Here is a 19315-nt window from a genome sequence, read left to right on the forward strand (position 1 = left end):
AAACTGCACATGCATCATTCCGCACTATTGAGTGGCTACTTCCCACTCTTGTGTGCAGACTTCAACAGTCATTTATGTTTAGGTCATGCACTTAAATTACATTTACATTGTCCTGTGAGGAGAAGGGATTTTGTAAGGGCACTGAAATCTGCTACACCTGCTCTTACTTTCTTAATGCAGCCAGAATGGTATAAGGAACATCACTGTACACTAAGTTTAATTTGTATTAAGGTGTCCATCTTCCTCAGAGGAAAAGATAGATTACTCTAATATGCACAGTTTTGTAATAACAAAATGTCTCACCTAAAATTGTAGCTTAGTTGATAGATTGGTTAGAAAGAATTATTCCCATGTAGATTCTAACATTGTATTTTAATAAATGTTTTAAATAAAGGGAAGACTACTTCTCATGCAGTTTTGCTTTGTTCTAATGAAATATTTACCATGCTGTAATTGCAGTCCATCCCTCAGGCAGAAGGATACTGCCAGCCATGTAATAAATATTCTACTATGCCTCAGCTAGTCTTTTTGAAAAAGAACTTCTCTTGGTAGGTAAGAGTTGTTTGATAATTGTTTGTTCTGAGATGACCACTAAGGAATTAGTTCATTAAATGGATTTTAGAAACAGCAGGGTTATAAGATTCATCCCATCTCATCACATTTAGCTATTCATTTATGCATTCAAAAAACTTTACTAACTATTCCTCACAGAGGAGAAACAAACCACATAAGTCAAATCACCAGGTTACTTCTGAACTGCAAAAGCACTTCATAAAATCACTTCCAAAAAATACAGGAAGCTCTTTTGAAAACCAAACCAAACCAAACCAAAAAAACCCTAAAAACCAACCAACCAACCAAAAAAAAAAAAAAAACACCAAACAAAAAAAAAACAACCCCCCCCAAAAAAACCCAAAGAAAGAAACAAACGAACAAAAAAAACCCAACCAAAAAAGACCAGGAAAGCTAGAGAGGGCAAACGTGCAGAACTAGATCCTCCCCCACTGCCGTAGCTCTGCTACTTGACTTTAATCAACTGGCACAAAATTTAATTTAATAATAATAAAGGGCATCAAAACAGGCCTGAGTTTATTTCCACACTTGAAATTCTGTAGTCAGTGTCCAAGGACAAGGATAGTGCACCTATTTTTGAGTCACTTCCATAGATCATTCTCACCTCTTTGGCCACTGCTGCCATCTTCCACTAGTGCTGATATGGGCCCAGCATCTTCAGGGTCACGTCAATATTGATTTCAGTTTACATAAACCACCTGTAAGTATTCCTGTAAAACCAAGTTACTTGCAGTAGTGGAAGTCCTTGTAATACTATAGAGAAGACAGAAAACCTCGCAAGAACTCCCATACTGCTTCCTGCCTCTATTACTGATCACAGTTTCTCTGTCATGGGAAAAAACATGGTGGCAACAGGCAGGGAGAGAACATGCAGCAGGAGCAAGAGTGAAGCTGTTCATTTCTCTCAGTTCCCTATCTTATTCTCTGCCTTTTCTTTCTAGGCTTTGATCTAATACTTCGATCTGACAAATGGAAAAGAACAGAGGATCGCCAGGAGGTAGCAATAAATATGCAGCAGTACTTTCCTGCCTTTAGTTTTCATCTTCATTCATAGCAGAAAAATTGCCTCAACATATTCTTCCTTACTGAATGGGGAGGAGGACACTTTATGCCAAACAGAGATGTATTTGTTTCCTCTTAAAAGAAAAGATCAGCCTCTTACTTCTGTATTCAGAAGCATGTATTTACAGAGTTGTTACATTGCCTACAACCAGACTTTAAATATTTATTGCTTGTGTGGTTTAAAAATAATGCAATCAGATGACAGGCAATCTTCCACAGATTCTCCCTCTGACAATATTTCAAGCCATGGGGGAAAGCCAGTAAGCTGGCTGGCAGCTTACTCCACAAACAGCTCTACAGGGGCAGATCCTGCTTGGATGCTGGGTTCCTCCACAACTGGGAGAGGAACACAAGCCTAAGTAGCCCAGTGCTTCACATCTCACAGAAAAGATCCATAGGCTCCCAAATCAAAAGAGGGGAAAAGGATCAACAGGATAATAATTTTCAGTTTTGAATACTCTTGATGTGCCCCACAGAGGGCTGGCTGGGTTACGTAGGGCTTTTGGACTGCAGAGTCTGTACCAGCCAGCTGCCAGCCCCCACGTCTCCCTGTATCTCCATGAAGGAGACATCCTGACCAGCAATGAAGACAGAAGTCACAAAGAAAGGGAAACATTCAGCTGCCCAGACTAATCCCCCAGCTTGACAAATATTTCTCTGCCCAGGAACAGCCACCAGTGTCACTGCAATAGGAAACAATATTACAGGAACCTGCAGCATGTCTCAAAGGACCATACAACACTTTCAAACAGCTTGTGTGTCACCAATGCCCAACATTCACTTTCAGGAAAACACTGATGTATTCATCTGAATTAGAACTACTGCTAAAACAGGCTAAATCCTAGGGACCAGTCAAACCTTCCCCCAAACACAGACTAGCTGTACAGTGTGGGCTTCCTCCATAGTCAAGTACCACCTGGGAACTGTGGAATACTTTCTGCCGATTTTGTTAACTTTACGGAAGATGGAGTCAAATGCAAAATTCACTTCAAAAGTTTCAACTAAAAATATTAACAAGCTTTTAGATCAAGGTTTCTGGTTTCTAGTCATCTTTGTGGGATATGGCAACACTTAACTTTCCTCTTTGTGGTGATTCAGCTACACGTCAGACTGAGCTCTATAAAGATGTGCAGTCTCTACTGAATTGTCCACAGTGCATGCTGCATTGTACAAGCATCTTTCTGAAGTGGAAGCTCTGAACCAAACAGTTAAACACAGGAAATGTATCTTTTTTTCTAGAAAGATAAGAAGTACTTGCAGAAAAGTGTAGATGAGTAAGTAACATCTTAATACATATGACGTCAGGAAGCTTTCGTGCTACTAATTTGATCATTCCACTTGTGACTGTAGACAAGAAAAGTTTATTTTATGTTTTGCCTTATGTCTTGGCAAGTTCAACAGTTTCTCCAATTTTCCTTGTCTGGGTCCTGCAGTTATGAAAGTCCTGATTTACTTTCATATAGAGGGAAATCTTTTTGTGCAGCACATGGGTTGCCAGAGGCTTGTTGGCTTATTCCAGGAAAGATGAAGTCATTACCTGTAATACTCTGTAAATACAAAGAGATGAGATCCAAGCACATCATTCTTCTCACACATGGGTGGAGATACACCAGTTGAAGTTACTATGAAAAGAGTATAAACAACTCTGTTAGCAGTGATGCAGCACCCAGGACTCACATCTCTAGCTGTAAGTATAGGGATACTGAAATAAATGACAGAATTGCTAAAGGCCTCTCCTGCCCTAACAAAGGATAGGAAAAGTTACATTTTCCAATGCATTTTCACTCTTACAAAATATGCAAGAATGCAGAAGTGTTATTTATGGCTTTTAAAAGGCTAGGACAAGCAAAATGTTGGCAACAACTCTGCACAGGAAGAGTCAAATCCATGTTATGAGGTAGCCATAGAGAATGGAAATAAAAGCATCATGCCTTTCTTTAAAGGAACAATATCAAAACATCTTGATTTCCCAGACACTGCAAAAGAAGAAACCATATAAGAAAAAGTTATATGCTTCAAAGCACATAGGCTAAACACAAGCCAAAATCAAAAACACTCAAGAGGAAAGCAAATTTTCACATCTCTTGTAAATTAAAGGCTAAACCAGCCAGCAAACAAAGGCTGAGAAGAGCAACGAAAAACTTGAAATAATGCCAATTAGATGGCAGAGAGAGAGGACAAGGGGAGATGGCCAGCAGTGAGCATCCTGTGCCCAGAAAACATGCTGGGAAAATGCCAGAAACAAGTGGCAGATAGGATTTTCATTCTGCTTAAACTAGTTTCATTCCTTGAGAGACTCTACTGTGCTGAACTGGATTATTTCAGTTTTACTCCTGAGAGTAGGGGCATTCTCAAAAACTCTTTGCACTTCTGACAGAAAGCTGGTATGCCTTAATTTGCCCAATTTTGTCAGATGTTGGTTTAATGGCACTGGATCTAGGTGAGATGACGGGGTTCACAGAGTTGGCCAGAGCTGTCCTCATGCCTTTGCTCTGGTGGTATCCCAGCCTGGGCAGAGCAGACCCCCTCCCACTTGCTACCCACCACATGCTCAGAGGGCAGCCACTGCAGGAGACTCCAATGGCACATGCTCATTTACATGAGGAAAACCCAAAGATTTATATACAACAGTAGTAAGTATATTAATAGCTAAAAGTAACACCGTAGTTTACTGCAGGAAGATTTCCTCTCTCCTTCATGTCCAAGGCTTTATTACACAAGAGAGCCATGGGCTGCTTTCACCTTGCATGAGCAAACTGTATCATCAGAAAATAGCTTTAACAACTTATGTTTCCAGAAAAGTCAGAGCTCTCTTCTCATGGGTAATGGGTAAAAAAGAACCAAAACCCCCTAGAAAAGTCCCATGCTCTGTCTAAGATACAACCTTTCTCCTGATGGCAAAGGTAAATCCTATCATCTTTTACTTCTCTTTGGACAAAACAGTTTTCTTTCTTCCTACTCCAAACAGTTCAGTAGTCCTTTGTCTCAGATTTCTCCCCGTGGAGATGAAGGAACAGGGAGAAACAAGCCCTTGCCCCTTCCTCAGCTGCCTCCATAGACCTCCAGCTACCACACCACACTTTCAGCTCTCCTCCTCTGAGACCACTTCTCTGTGTTTGTACTTTGAAGCTGGCTTTATACATCTTGTTTTCCCAAGCAGTCCTTGCTACCTCAGTGTACAAGTTTCAGCAGCATCTTAGCTGTGCCCCTAATGTGGCTGCCCTTCCCCAGGCTGCTCTTGCCGAGCAGGGTGCTCATGTGGCAGTTGTCTGTCTCTCTATAGTCAGGGGAGGGCCAGGGCCAGCACAGCAGGTCCCAAAGCTGAAGCATCTCTAGCTCTGGCCTGACCAGGAGCTTTGGCCTCAGATACAGGTGTAGGATGGAGTTGTGCAACAGAACATATAATTTTCATCACAGAATACCTTCAGACTGTTGTCTCCAACTCAGACTGCTTTTAAGGGCAGTCGCACTCACTGCAGCGTTCTTCAAGGGCTTCCCACTGCCAAAACAGCCAATGACATTGCATGACAATGTACCCTGAAAGGAGAATGACAAACAAATCTAGTCCCAGATGAAACACAAAGAAAAATTAATTAAACATGTGTATAAAAATAATTACATGCTACATAAAGACACATGCAAAGTGACATTTTACAGATGACTCATACTTCCTTGCTTTTTTCCAGTGTTTCCTTGAAGCCTGCCCTTAGTCATCTTGAGGGAAATGTATTTGCTTATGGAGCCATCTGCCTTCATTAAGAGCACTTGCCTGATTCCAGATCCTCTTCACCACCAGCACGACCACATCTGCTGTAACAGAGCACGTAAGATCTCAAGACCATCCACAGATCTGCCTGTGTCTTCCAGAGTTTTTCCAATCCCCTGAAACAAAAAACAGCTCAAAACCCATAGAGAATCACAAACAGACAGATTTATAGGACAGCAGCTTCTTTACAGACTGCTGCAAATGTTCGATTAGATTAGCTGTGACCTTGTGAGCATGAAATCAGCTTGATCACCATCACTAGTTCTGTAAGTAGAGACTAACACTGCCGGGAAAAATGGGATTGTACCAAACAATAAACCAAAGTGATGTCTTTTTTTCTAAGCAGCTTTATCAAAAATCTCAGAGGCCTCATTATAACAGACTCTGACATCCCCACCCCTCAGCTCTTTCTCTATTAACCAAAGTGTGTAAGGAAGGAATTTTAGAACTCCTTGCAATGCAGCACTCATTACATCATTGTGGTCACAGACCATGAATACTGATCTTCCTTTGGGGTTTACAGCATTTCACCAGGGGCTCTGATGGCTGAACTTCAGTTGTAGTGGGTTGACCCTGGCCAGACACCAGGTACCCACTAAAGCTGCTCTCTCACTCTCTCTCTGCAACTGGACAGAGGACAGAGAGAAAAAAAACAGCTAAGAATTCATGAGTAGAGATAAAAGCTGGGAAAGGTCAGTGACTGATTACCTTCATGGGCAAAACAAGACTCCAAGTGGGGACAATACTTATATTTATTACTAACAGGATAAGAGCCAAAGAGTGAGAAATAAAACAGTCTTAAAAACACCTTCTTCCACCCCTCCTTCCTTCCATGTTCTCCCTCCTCTCCCCCAGCTGTTCAGGGGGAAGGGGAATGGGGGTTGCAGTCAGTTGTTGTTTCTGCTGCTGCTCAGAGAGAGGAGTCCTTCCCCTGCTCCCGTGGGGTCCCTCCCATGGAAGACAGTCCTTGATGGACCTCTCCAGCGTGAGTCCATCCCTCGGGCAGCAACTCTTCCCAAACTGCTGTCCCATGGGTCACTCCTCCATGGGGTGCAGTCCTTCACGAATGAGCTGTACTGATGTGGGTCCCCCACAAGGGCCACAAGTCCTACCCGGGAAAAACCTACTCCAGCACGGGCTCACAGCATTTCACCAGGGGCTCTGATGGCTGCACTTCAGTTCAAGGGATTCTGGTAGCTTTTACCACCCTGCAGAGTCCTCTCTGTAGCTACCCTGGTACTGTGTCTCCCTCACTAGCCTTTTTTGTTCCCAGACAGAAGAGCTCTGGTGAGGGGTAGCTGTAGTACCATTACAAGGTGCGGATGTATTTCTCGCAAGCTTGAAATAAGGGAAGGAACAGAAATGGTAGAAAGAGCAAAACATGCCAGGCATGCAATAAGAACACCCCACAGCTGATTTGGTTGCAGGAAACGATGATGCTCAACACAGCTGGTGTCATTGGGGGTTGAAATGGGACCAGAAGATAAAATAGGGCCTTGGGCAAATAAGAGGTGTTCATTTTAAATCTAAGGCACATAAAGCAGAGAGAGGTAGCAATTTAAGCATGACTGTTTAGCTGTGATGTTTTGTAAGAAATCAACAAGGCTGATGTTAATAGCCAGGAAACCAGGAGAAGGGAGTTGCAGAAAGTAGGAGAGGGACTGAGAGGGAAATGAATGAGTGCTCTGGGACATTTTTTCCCTTCTTCTATTTCAGAGAAATACTTCTTTCAAGTTGTAATAACCTCCCTGAAAAGCAAATTGGACTGAATTCTTTAGTGCAGCTACGGGATGCTGCCCTGCTCCAGTGAAGCACTTAAGCACATACTTACTTTCAAGCTTATGGGCAACCCAGAAAGCCAACAGGACTATGCACTTTCTTGGAGAGAAATATGAATATAAATGCTCTGCTGGATTCAGACCTGGAAGCTAGATTCTGCCTTCAGCTTCAGTCATGTAACTTCAATAAAGGCTGGACTGACAGCTGGGAAACACCACCCTGTGTATACATGAATGTAATGAAAGAAACCTTACCAAAGGAAAGCTACTGAATTGGACTAATATATTTAACTTTTATGTAATAAAGTTATATTTTTCAAGGTAGTTTTCAAAGAGCCCTTGAATATGTCCTGTACATCCTTATTCTTCTACCACTCTTCAGGAAATCATATACATCTAAATGTACAATCTAAAAAATACTTATTTATTACAAAGATCTATACATTTTGTTCTGTGTAGCTTGAATTGATTGACACAAACAGATCTCTTTTATTTTTACAGCTGGATTATTTAATTTCTTTTCTTAAAACTACTTCTCAGCAATGACATATCAACAGTTGTATCACACAAGTCTTGACAAGTAAAAAGACACACAGAAGGAAGAAACCATCTGGTTGAGAGGAAGACTATCCATCCTCTGTACAGAGGACAAGACTATAAATAAAAAATTACTGATCTGAAAGAATATTGGAAAGTACCAGACAGACTGTTTTACTGTTAGCCACACTTCAGTACATCCTCCTGCAAACCCAGCATGGGCTAATGGAGAAACACTCTGCATGCCTATTGATTTCTTTATTTAGTTTCCAGGCAGTGGAATTACAGCACAAGGATCACTGTTTTCAGCCGTTTTGCTTTATTCTGTGAAGTGACCAAAAGGTATACAAAATTTTTGAGCTCATTTGGCAATTACAGAGATGTGTCAGAACCAAAACTAATTCTGAGCTGGTATTAATTATGGTGTTTTAATAACATGAGATTTTGACCTTCTTCAGGTTTCATGTCATCAAAACAACCCTAATGTTAATTTTGTGAGGACCCTTTCTTTTCAGATAAGCAACAGTGTTTGAATCAATTCAGATTACTAACCTCTACCCATGAAGGTCAAAGAGGTTGTAATCCCCCTGACAAACAATGCTGGAAAACTGGTAACAACAAATTAGAAGGAGGTTGAAGTACTTAACAACTTTTTTTTTGTGTCAGTCTTCAATGGCAACCTCTTTTCCCACACCTCTTGAGCGGCTGGACAGCAGGACGGGGGCTGGGGGAGCAAAGTGCCTCACACTGTAAGAGAAGATCAGGTTTGTGACCACCTGAGTAACCTGAATGTATGCAAGTCTATGGGACCTGATCAGATGCATCCCAGAATCCTAAGGGAATTGGCTGATGTAGTTGCCAAGCAATATATCATTAGATTGCATAGGAAGAAATTCTTTACTGGCACAGGTTGCCCCGAGAAGCTGTGGATGCTCAATCCCTGCAAGTGTAGAAGGCAAGGTTGGAAGGGGGTCTGATGTGGTCTAATGGAAGGCATCCCTGCTTACAGCAGGGGCGGGTTGGAACTAGATGATTTTTAAGGTCCCTTCCGACTCAAACCACTCTATGATTCTATTGTGATTATTAGTATTTTATTTCATTTAGTGTCTCACATGATGGGAGTATTCCAGAAATTACATGAAGGATTTTTGAGCACTCCAGGCACTGTGGATGAAACATGCTACTACTATAAGTCTTACAACACCATGTCATGAAAGTCACAAGTCAAATAGGACTCATGACTTAAAAGCCAAGCTGTACTTAAAAATTATCCCTAAACGATCCAAGAACTTAAACCAAATAGAAAGAAATTTTAGACAAGAGTATCAGCTGGATTTCCAGACCTTCACCTGTGGTCATCACACCCACACTGTCACATGGAGGTGGCAGGAGTCTGAGAAATACAGATGCAGAAACCCTATCCCTTTTCAAACTCTACCAAGAAGTGAGACAGCTCCTACGAGTACCAACTAAGGACTTTGGGTTTGTCTAGTTTGCAGAAAAGGAGGATAAGGGGGGACCTCATTGCTCTCTTCAGCTTCCTGAGGAGGGAAAGTAGAGAGGGAAGTGCTGAGCTCTTCTCCCTAGGGTCCAGTGATAGATGGCCTGGGAATGGGTCAAAGCTGCATGAGGCAGACATGTCATTAGGGAATACTTCTTTATCAAGAGGGTGGTCTGGAACAGGCCAACAGGAGGTGGTTGATGTCACAAAACTGTCAGCGTTTAAGAGGCATTTGAAAAGTGCCTTTAATAATGTCTTCTAGCTTTTGGACAGCTCAGTTGGACTAGATGGTTGCTGTAGGTCCTGTAGGTCCTTTCCAACTGAAGTATTCTAATCTAGTCTAAACTAGTCTAGTCTATAGGAAAATACACATACAGGAAATCTGCAGCATCACACAACATCCTCAGAGGCGTTGGCATGGTCCCATTCACGAAGACACCTTTTCAGTCCGCTCAAGTCAGACAAGTCGTGACTTCTGGGAATGGGAATAACACCAGGTGCTGCCAAGGGCCCCTCAAAGCTCATGAGATGCACTTCTCTAAAAAAATGTGTTTTGAGGAGAGACATTCAGGACCACCTTAAGAATTCACTGTCTGCTTTTCTGTTTTATAATACACATTGCTTTATTTTTCCTTCTTCAGCATGGTAATAAAAAACCCAGCCAAACAACAACAACAAAACCCAACCAAACAAAAACAAACCACTGACAAACAAAGATGTGACAAGTTTTTCTTCTGGGAAGCATGAAATGGGGAGCTCTGGTACCAGTGGGTGATAGATAAACTCCGTGGAAGAATGAGGTGGCCACTGATTGCAGCAGGACTTCAGTGCTGAACATAAACCTTTCAAAGCCCATAGACACCCCAGCCATGGTTCCCTGATGCCCTAGGTTTTGCCATAGTCACTCTCACCACAGCAAGGCCATCAGAGCATGTAACTCGATTAGGATGGGAAAAATGTGCATGTTCCCCTCACTCCCCCCGAGAGCACAAGGGACAACATGGCCAACAGCCAGGCACGGGGAAGAGGAGGCTGTGTGCTTGCAGGTTTAATTTTGTACCTCTGAAGACTTGCTACAGTCTTGTCAACAACCTCTCCATTCCACCTCTCCTTAGTGCTCCCAAACTCATGGGACAAGCAGTCTGACGCAGAAGTTATGTGGTGAGGAGTGGTCTGAGTTTATGAAAGATTTATGAGTGACCAAAAAAACCCACAAAACAAAATGCATGGGGGAAAAAAAAAGCATTCATTGCTGAATAGTCCTGAATACTCTGCTGATTGACATAGCAATTTTTATAAGCCAACTTTCAGCCTCCTGCAGCCAGCATTGCCTCTTGCTGAGAAGTTCTGTTGTCTGTGGGACAGTGTTTCCAGGGTGGACCAATGCTGGAGCGGAGGCAAGGCTGGGGAGGTTCCAGCTGCCTGTATACAGGCTCTGGTTTGGGCTCCATATCTAGGGCTTGCCCATCTCAGGGAGGAAACCATGATGCTGGAGTTAAATCACAAGAGCTATGAGGTTTATTGCTGCACCTGAGAGGTATCATCTATTTGTGTGAAAGTAAGTGGAGAAACAGGAAAACATAATGGAAGAAATCAAAGAGCATTAGGAATCTTTATTTGATACCTTCTACCACATACAAGGACTACTGATGATTGAGAGAGTTCATCTGAACATTGTAATCCAGGTAATTTTCAGTGAGCAAGTGATAATTCAACAAAATGTTGGGTTTTTTTTCTCTACAGAATTTCTTTGATGCCAATGAAAATTCATGCAGGAAATGGGTGGGCAAAGGATTACAGTTTTTTGGAACTGAGTTTTGATTTTAATCTGAACCAACTTTTCAGTCTGAAATTAATTTTTCTATTAAAAAGAAAAATCGCCAGAATGTCGATATGTTTAAAACATATAAAACCAATTTGCAACAAAAAAATTGTTTGTAAATGCCATTCTGTGACGGTCTCTGAAAATCTGAGGTTTTTCTTCAGCTCAGGTCAAAAACCATTGCAAAGAATAAGACTGAGTGGGTAGAAAAAGCATTTTCTTACCATCTCTGATGATAGGAAGTCACAGCAATGGGAGGAAAGCCCCAAGTTAGTGTGTTTTAACACCTAAACACAACAGCAACAGTTTTGCATTGAGTGGTGCCAGTGTTTGGTTATCGCCTTGATAATAGCTCTGGCGGTATTTTATGCCTTTGCACCAATGAAACCAGACATGTTAGCAGTGGTGATATTTCAAATTTTGTAAAGTTAATTACCTGATTATTATTGCCTTTCATAAAGTGTACAGGGCACTGGGCACTTGGTCTCTCAGGGTACACCAAGGGCTGCTGCCCTATGGGGGAAGGTCAGCCAGGAGCTGAGCACTGCCTGTGGTCATCAGATTTTTTGCTTTGCTCTGTGAATTGCAAATATAGTGCAATGCACTGCTTCAAGGAGTTTCACAGCTGGACTCTTTTTTTCTAGGAATAAAAGAATGTAATATTGTTCTCAGCATCATATCAGGGTCACTTGGGCCATATGAACAGGCTCAAGAAATAAGACTCCTTCTTTTGTGTAAATGGCTGTATACTTTCAACCTAAACTTGTAGTGAGGCCTGCATAATTGTACAGTGCTCTAGGATGTGGTGTATTTCTCTTCTTGATCTTTAAAACAGGAGATGGGTATATATTAGGAAGAGGCTTGTAAAACTTAAAAAGCAGCAAAGGATGCAAAATCCATTTGCTGGTGTTTGCACAGCTTAGTGAAACTCTACATAAATATTATTATACAATCAAATAGTGTATTGGCTGATGGTAAAACATAAAGGAAAATGCTAAACATTCAGAACTGACATTTTTTAAAGCTGTTTAGGGAAATGCTTAGTTTCTGATAGAAGATGTAGGTTGAATAATCCTCCATTGTCTTTATTCTTTCATTGGTTAGGCAGGCCTTAGCATCATTCTCATCAATCACACAGTCTGAAACAAATCAGCTGAAAATAAGGTCAATGAGGCAAAGCGAAATAGCTCGTTGTACAGGAAATTTCCTATTTTCCCCTGTCTGATTAGTTGCATTTTTGCTACAGCCAAGTTGTCAGCTGTCAACTAATGCCCCAAACCCGCAAATACATATTCATATGCATATTAACTGTAAAGGAACTTAGCCCCTTAGTCTGAGTTATGTACATGCATAGTCTTAGCAGAGTGAGCTTCTAAATTATGACCTGGTGTGTGTTACGCAATGTCAGCAAAGATGTAATGAATGATAGTTGTGGGGTCTCACTTTTGAGTTTGAATCTGCTAAAAATGCATATGTCTAACATTGTTTTCTTTTTGTTAATGCAAAAATTTCATATGCTTCTCAATTTGCTGACATTTGTTTGAATACACGCAGACCTAAATGATGAAACTTTGTCCCATAGAATTCCTTTAGACTCCAGTAATAATGGTATCAAATTATAAAAATACTGCTAACAGTTTGCACTGGATGCAAAGAAAACCACTTGTCCTGCTCACAAGTACAGATTAATAAAACATTGACAATATAATCTTCACTCTTTCCTTTTGCATCCAATACTAATGCTTTTGCATTAGCCATCATTATTACAGAAACAAGAATAGTATCTGCAAAACTAAAATTGAATTGCTTGGTAAAGAGGAAAAAAAAAAGCAGCACATTAAAATTTGAAAACATATATAGTAAATTTTAATTGATATTTTAAATTGACAAAGCCAGAATTATTTATAAAGCCTTTCCCATTAAGTTTGCAGGAAGTAAAGGCAAGAAATCATGCCCTGCTACACAAACATTTTATTACATTTACCCACCACCAATTTCAAACCACCATTATACCGTTGGTCCTCAAGAAGGTAAGTATTGTGGAAAGCAGCCAGCCTCAACTGCACTATCTCTGGCTACCCATGGCTTCCATATGGTGTGTCTTGCTAATGCTGATCCCTTAATGCCTTGCTGCCAGAGACTAACAATGCCTGAGACTTGTTATGGTGAGGTCTTAATGATTAAGATATCAGGACCTTTAATATGTTCCTGAAAACCTGGCTCTAGGAGCCATTTGAGCATAGCAAAGTCTCAGCATCACAAAACAAGTCTTCCTGAACAGTGATTGAGCCTGTGGAGAAGCTGGAGTCCAGGTAACTAACTTGCATTTCCCAGACTATGAGGGATGATGGGAAGAAAAAAGGTTCCCATCGGTGCTCCAGGCGGGTGATGTTGTCATTGTCATGAGGAAATGGATGCTCCTGCTGCTATTTCTGCTGCGTAAGAAGGACTTTGTCCCCTATTCTAGGAGACTAGGGAAGCCCAAAGCTGTTTATTTCACTCAGGCGGAAGGAAGCTCTGCAACTGCCACAAGAGGGTCAGAGTGCTGCAAGGATCACCTTCACCTGAATTTGGACTGGTTGCAGAAGAAAGGATCCTGATGAGCATAGCTAAGCACCTCCTATGAACAAGGCAGGATGTCCTTTTCCTTTCACTCTACAGAGCCTGGGATCCAGGCATTTGTACAAAACCCTGCTGTATGGGCCAGCTGCAGCCCAGAGTGACTCCCTCACTGTCATGATGCTCTGTCAGTGTGAGACCACACACGGAGGGTGGTGTGCTGTGTGCCATGCCCAGGGCACTGCACAGGTGTGTTTCAGGAGGAACAGGCACCTCTCCAGGAAATGGCTACATTATGTAAAGTTGTTTCATTTGAAAGAGGGTTTTCAGCCCTACAGATTGCCTTCAGCATCTGAGTCCCCAGGTGAAATGCAAGTAAGCAAACCTAATGCTTAAGGCAAGGAAAGTCTTTTTGGATACCAGATGGTTCATATGTAGATAAAGGCATATGGATGCATGTGGGATTTCAGCCTGGAGGGGAGGGTTCCACGCTGAACAGGTTTTGTTTCTCTTGGATCAGTGGTGGGGAAGAAAACCTTCGCTGAGTCTATAAGACCCTTTGGGAGGAGCCTCCAAAACACACAGCCAGGCATGGAATCAGTACAGGTTCTGCAGGGTGTCTGCAGCATATCTGGCATATCTGCTGGAAATAAAAGTGAACAGAACCTTTTGTTGTTGTTGACTGTGTAAAGTACTATTCCATAAATTTGTAAATCTTTGTAAACCTGTGCATTCTGTTCCAAACAAGACAAAGCCTCTCTGTAAACAAGAGGTGCTTACATATATGTGCAGTGTTGCAGAGTTGCCAAACACTACTCTTGGGAAGGAAGCCAGACACTCAGAGGCCTGGTCAGTGTTTTTCTTGGAAGATTGCTGCTGGAAATTGCTGCTAAAACATTTTCAATTAGGTTCTTTCTTTGAATGAGACATATTCCAGAAAATTTCCAAGGAACGATAACATTTTTTCTCCAAAATCTTGGCTATATAGAAACAAAGTACTCCAGCCAAGCCTCAAACTAATTAGTAATTTCTGCAGTGTTACCTCCCTGGAGTTTTAATTCAGTTAATTTTTATCCCTGTTGCCCACTCTGGGCTCTGTGTATGCCATAATTCACACTGAAATGTTAACTCTGACTCAAGCAATGAGACCTTCTGACACAGATGAGACCTTGGGGCATTTGGAGTGAGCTCCAGGATACAGATTAATATAATATATGCAAATACAGGAAACATGGATTTTAAAAAAGCTTCATACTAAAGTTTTGTCATCGTGTAACTGAAGCTTTCTTTTGTATTTGGATACCTGTTGAATCAAAATTTTACCTGTGGGTCAGGGGAGGGATGGGTCTGGGAATTCAACAAGCAAAGTATCTCGTAGATTATCAGACAGTAACAAGATGGTGATTACTGACTGTCCTTAAAATAATAAAACTCAGCCCCATAGTAGACCTTTACACCACAATAAACCCAAACAGCTGCTTCCAGAGGCTGCCAGGCTGGGTACATGTTAAAACTCTCCTAAGGCACAATGAGCTGTGCACTGCTACAGAGGTGCAGGTAGAAGGAGGAGAAGGTAAATGACTGAAAGGGCTGCCCTGACAGCCAGACACAGGATGGTACATTCCTGCATGAAGATGTTGTTCCTGAGATGTTGTTTTCAGTGGCAGTTGTAGGAATCAGAGAAGATGGCAGAAGCCTGTATGTCTGCTTTCTCCTCACTTCGTTGCATGTATAACATGATTTAAATATTTTTATCTTCTTCCTTCTTAAAAGTGTTCTGTACCCACCAGCCAACACACCAGACACTAGCAAGGAGAATGTCACCTTCCCATCACCTCAGGACAATATTTTTCACTCCCCTAATACAAACCATCAAAAACTAAATAGGATAATTTAAAAATACAATCATATTCTTAGTTGACTGAAGCAAAAGGTGATGCTTTAATATCTTATTAAGATATTGGATATTAATTTCCTTCTACTCAAATGCAAACATGGAAGTTCCTGTCACCACTAATGGACTAATATTTTATATTAAAAAATTTTTTTTGGAAACTATTTGCATTACCTACAATTCAAGCCAAAAATGAGACTACCGGATTTTTCCTTGCCAAAGCAGATTTACCATTCAGCACCTGTAATGACAAGTTTTATTCATCTGTTTATACAACAGTTACTGACTATAATGTATCCATGATATATATGTTACCTTGTTGAATATTTCTTATAGGTGCATGCTGAAAACTGCTCACATAAAAAAAGCATGAGGGTAATTTGGCTTCAGCTGGCACTCAGCCAAGAACAGGCCTGCCCACAGCTGCCTGGGTAGGCACACCTTCAGATCTTTGTATAAAATATTCCTCTTCCACAGTCATTCTTGAAAACATACTTTTCCCATATCAGTGTTCATGAATACCAAATAAAAGGTAAAGAAATTGCCCTTGAAGGAAACTCTTCATTTTTATTTAACTGAATACTTAATGAATCTACTTAAGAACTTGCCCCAGGATATTTCTAGAACTATCTGTGAACAGAAACCTGTAAAATTAAAATATTAAGTGCTAAACTTTTTATAGAATGGGATAAACCTTCCTTCCTCTTTCAGAGGAATAAAAGTCATATGGCAAAGTACACAGCACGTGACTGCTGCTGGTGAAGTGTGATAGACACCTGAACACACTGCCTGCATCAAGACTAATATGCAAAATAAAACAAGAGTAAACATGAAGTCCTTATGCTTTTTATCCTCCAGTTCAGTTTATTTGGGCTCTTTGCAGTGCGAGCCTTGGTGAAGGTTCTAGCCCATGTCTGAATGAGTGCAACTGTGATGAGCAGCGAAACTTCCTACTTTACTTTGGTGGGTGAGGTGTTCTGTATTGTTTTACAATGCAGAGCTTTAATTTGTAATATTAATAGAAGCCCTTAATGAAATTTGATTCATTAAGCATCTTCAAGCCCACAAGAGGATGACAGGTCATCATTTGATGCAGAGGGAGGCAAAGAAATATCTGGCATGAGAGCTCATCTCTTAACTCAGACGCTGCTCTATCCAGGCTTCCCCTCTAGAAGACGAGTATGAGCCTCAGGCAGATTGCTGCAGCGTTTGCTGGAGGAGGAGGAGAGGTTCAAGAGGAATAATCTGCAGAGAGGATCCTGCCAGGCAAGAGGCAGGCTGGAGATAGGCAGGTGCCTGGAGCATGTGCAGGTGTGCTCTGGGACATGAGCGCCAACACCATTGCCACAGGCTGTGCACAGCAGTGGTTTAAACAGAAGAAAAAATGCCAAGTGGAGGAAAATATATTTTAGCTATCAGGATGATCATAGTGAGTTATTTCCTTAGAATTATCAATAAATAACTATAAGTTCAAAACCAAGATCACCCTCACTCAGCTACACTAAATGGTGCCACTACTGTTTCTTGCCCTCTCTGAGATCTGCAGCTCTACCAGCACCGTAGAAACACAAATGATTCCTCAGCCATGCTGGCATGCATGCCACTGTCTTTCTGCACCATTCCCTGTTTTCAATCTCTGCTCATTTTTTCACCTCTCTCATCATGTCATGCTTTCATTAACATGAGATTACTTTTGCTCTTTTTTCCCTTCAGTCTTCATACTGGATTTACTGACCTTTTCCCTTCTCCTAATGGCTTTGTTATTGAATGAATGATAACACAACAGACTATCACCTCTGTTTATAAGAGGTGCCCCTCAGGGTTTTCCAAGCTTGCTTTTATATCCTGCAATGAAATTCTGTATTTTTGAGGCCATTCCTAGCCCCTTGAAACTGGTGGAAAACTTTTTACTGATTCCAGAGGGACATGACTGATCACTAAAATCAATGAGACTCTAGGATCAAACATTTTACAGCTCCAGCTGACTTCAACAGCAATCCTCCTTGTGCATCTGAGGATGCAATCCAAACCACAAGTCAGTAAACAATTAATTGACCTATTTTTTAAGAAGATATGTCAGAGTTAATGGGCAATGTACTTAGGCAGCTTGAGGCAGAATTGAGGTCTCATAATTTTAATGCTTTGTATATTTATAAGTACTGAACTCTGAAGAAAAATGTTGAGCATCATCATTGCACATTCCTGTCAAAAACACAAGTCAGAGAATTTCACTGCACCAACCTCAGTTAAAGCACATGTCAGAAAAGCGAAGAGTTAATGATCCTCACATTTAAAATACAACTCTGTATTTACAGTCTGGATTTCCCTTAAACCCCTTACTATAGGCTCTTTAAATTTCTCATTTCAACTGTAGAAATTTCTACTGGCTTCTCTCAGCATAAGTACTTAGAGAACGTGACCAGATTTTGAAAGCCATAAATTCGATGAATTTTGTAATATTCTCTGAGACTCCTCAATATTCCTTTCATTTGCTTTTTCTTTTTTTAAGCAGAGCCTTCTTTCTGCAACCAGTCTCCAAAGGTCACCTTACAATGTTTTGCTATTTCCCGTATTAAGCAGCAATGCTTTTCAGCTGACATTCCAACTTCAAGTCATGCATATGAGCATGATGTGAGCTTGCTTCAGACCACAGTGAGAGGGCTGCAAAAAAGACTGCTGTATAATTGCTGAGAAAAACAACATCCATTGTCAAAAGGGGCACTTCATCAAACAAAATTTAGCTGCATGAATACAAGTGTCTCCAAATGTTTGGTTCATGCTAAAAATATAGCACATTTATTAAAAATATATATTTATAAACATTGGTATGAACAGACACAGATGTTAAGCAAACGAGAAAGGAAAAATAACCATGTAATGTATTTCTCCCAACATTTTATCAGGTTTAGGCAGACCTTGCTCAATGGAATTGTTTTTTTCATGATTGCACCATATGTTCATTCTAAATAAAAGGCTTGTCAGATTCAATGTAAGTAAAAGCAAAAACCAAGAGAAAAAAACCATTAGACCTAACAGACACGTGATCTGTGCTATGAAGCTATCTTTAAGTTCAATCGTTGCAGGTATACAGCAAACATTTCTAATTATATATAGTGTACAGTTTCTTTATTTTCTTTTTTTTCTTTCTATTTTTCTTTTTTTTTTTTTTTTTAAATTGTGTTAAAACAACATATCCCTGGTGGATTTCTTCAAAGCTACAGCTTACATAACTGCAGTCATTCTCCCCCAAACTGAAAACCAAACCGAAAGGGAGAGGGCAGGACAGAAGAGTTAAGCTTATTACTGTGTGAAAAAGTCTTGTTAAATTAATTGTGCTTCAGTCTTCGCTGCCTGCAGGCAGTGCTTTTATGATGTGTTAATATAATACAGAGTCAATTCTGATTAAAGAACTTGTCAATAGTCAGCAATGTTTGTTGTTATTCTTAATGACCATTTTATCTGGTCTATTTGCATGCCTCCTAGTTTACAATGTTGTGTAAATATACACAAAAATGATCACAATGAGGTTCAGAATTGTCCCAATAATTCCAAGCATTGCCAAGATGGTTTCTTCTTTGCTTTCCTTTTCTTGACTGCCTTTATCTTCTTCATTTCCACTAGTGATTACCATCTTGGTGGCCAGTTTCTTTATCGTCCCCTTCAGGATGACCTAGATTTAGGAACAAAAACATCAAAATGGGTTGTTAGTTTGAGTTTCCAAACTCATATGAGTAGTGGAGCCAGTTGCCGAATTTTTGCCCAGTAACACATGGGGTTCATATTTTTACTAGCTATTTAGTAAATGCTTAATTAAAATGATAGT

At 40.7% G+C, this 19315-nt stretch overlaps 1 long non-coding RNA gene across 1 annotated transcript in view; it reads right to left on the reverse strand.

Moving 5' to 3' along the window:
* Positions 1–12882: 12882 nt before the first annotated feature.
* The window catches only part of LOC113944458, a 165799-nt gene continuing 159366 nt past the window's right edge, over positions 12883–19315 (reverse strand). Inside the window, exon 5 of the long non-coding RNA XR_003526696.1 lies at positions 12883–19162. This is a non-coding gene — a long non-coding RNA (uncharacterized LOC113944458). The remainder of the gene's footprint in view (positions 19163–19315) is intronic.

Source organism: Corapipo altera, unplaced genomic scaffold (assembly GCF_003945725.1).
Source record: "Corapipo altera isolate COAL_440 unplaced genomic scaffold, ASM394572v1 23, whole genome shotgun sequence".
NCBI classification, from domain to species: Eukaryota; Metazoa; Chordata; class Aves; order Passeriformes; family Pipridae; genus Corapipo; species Corapipo altera.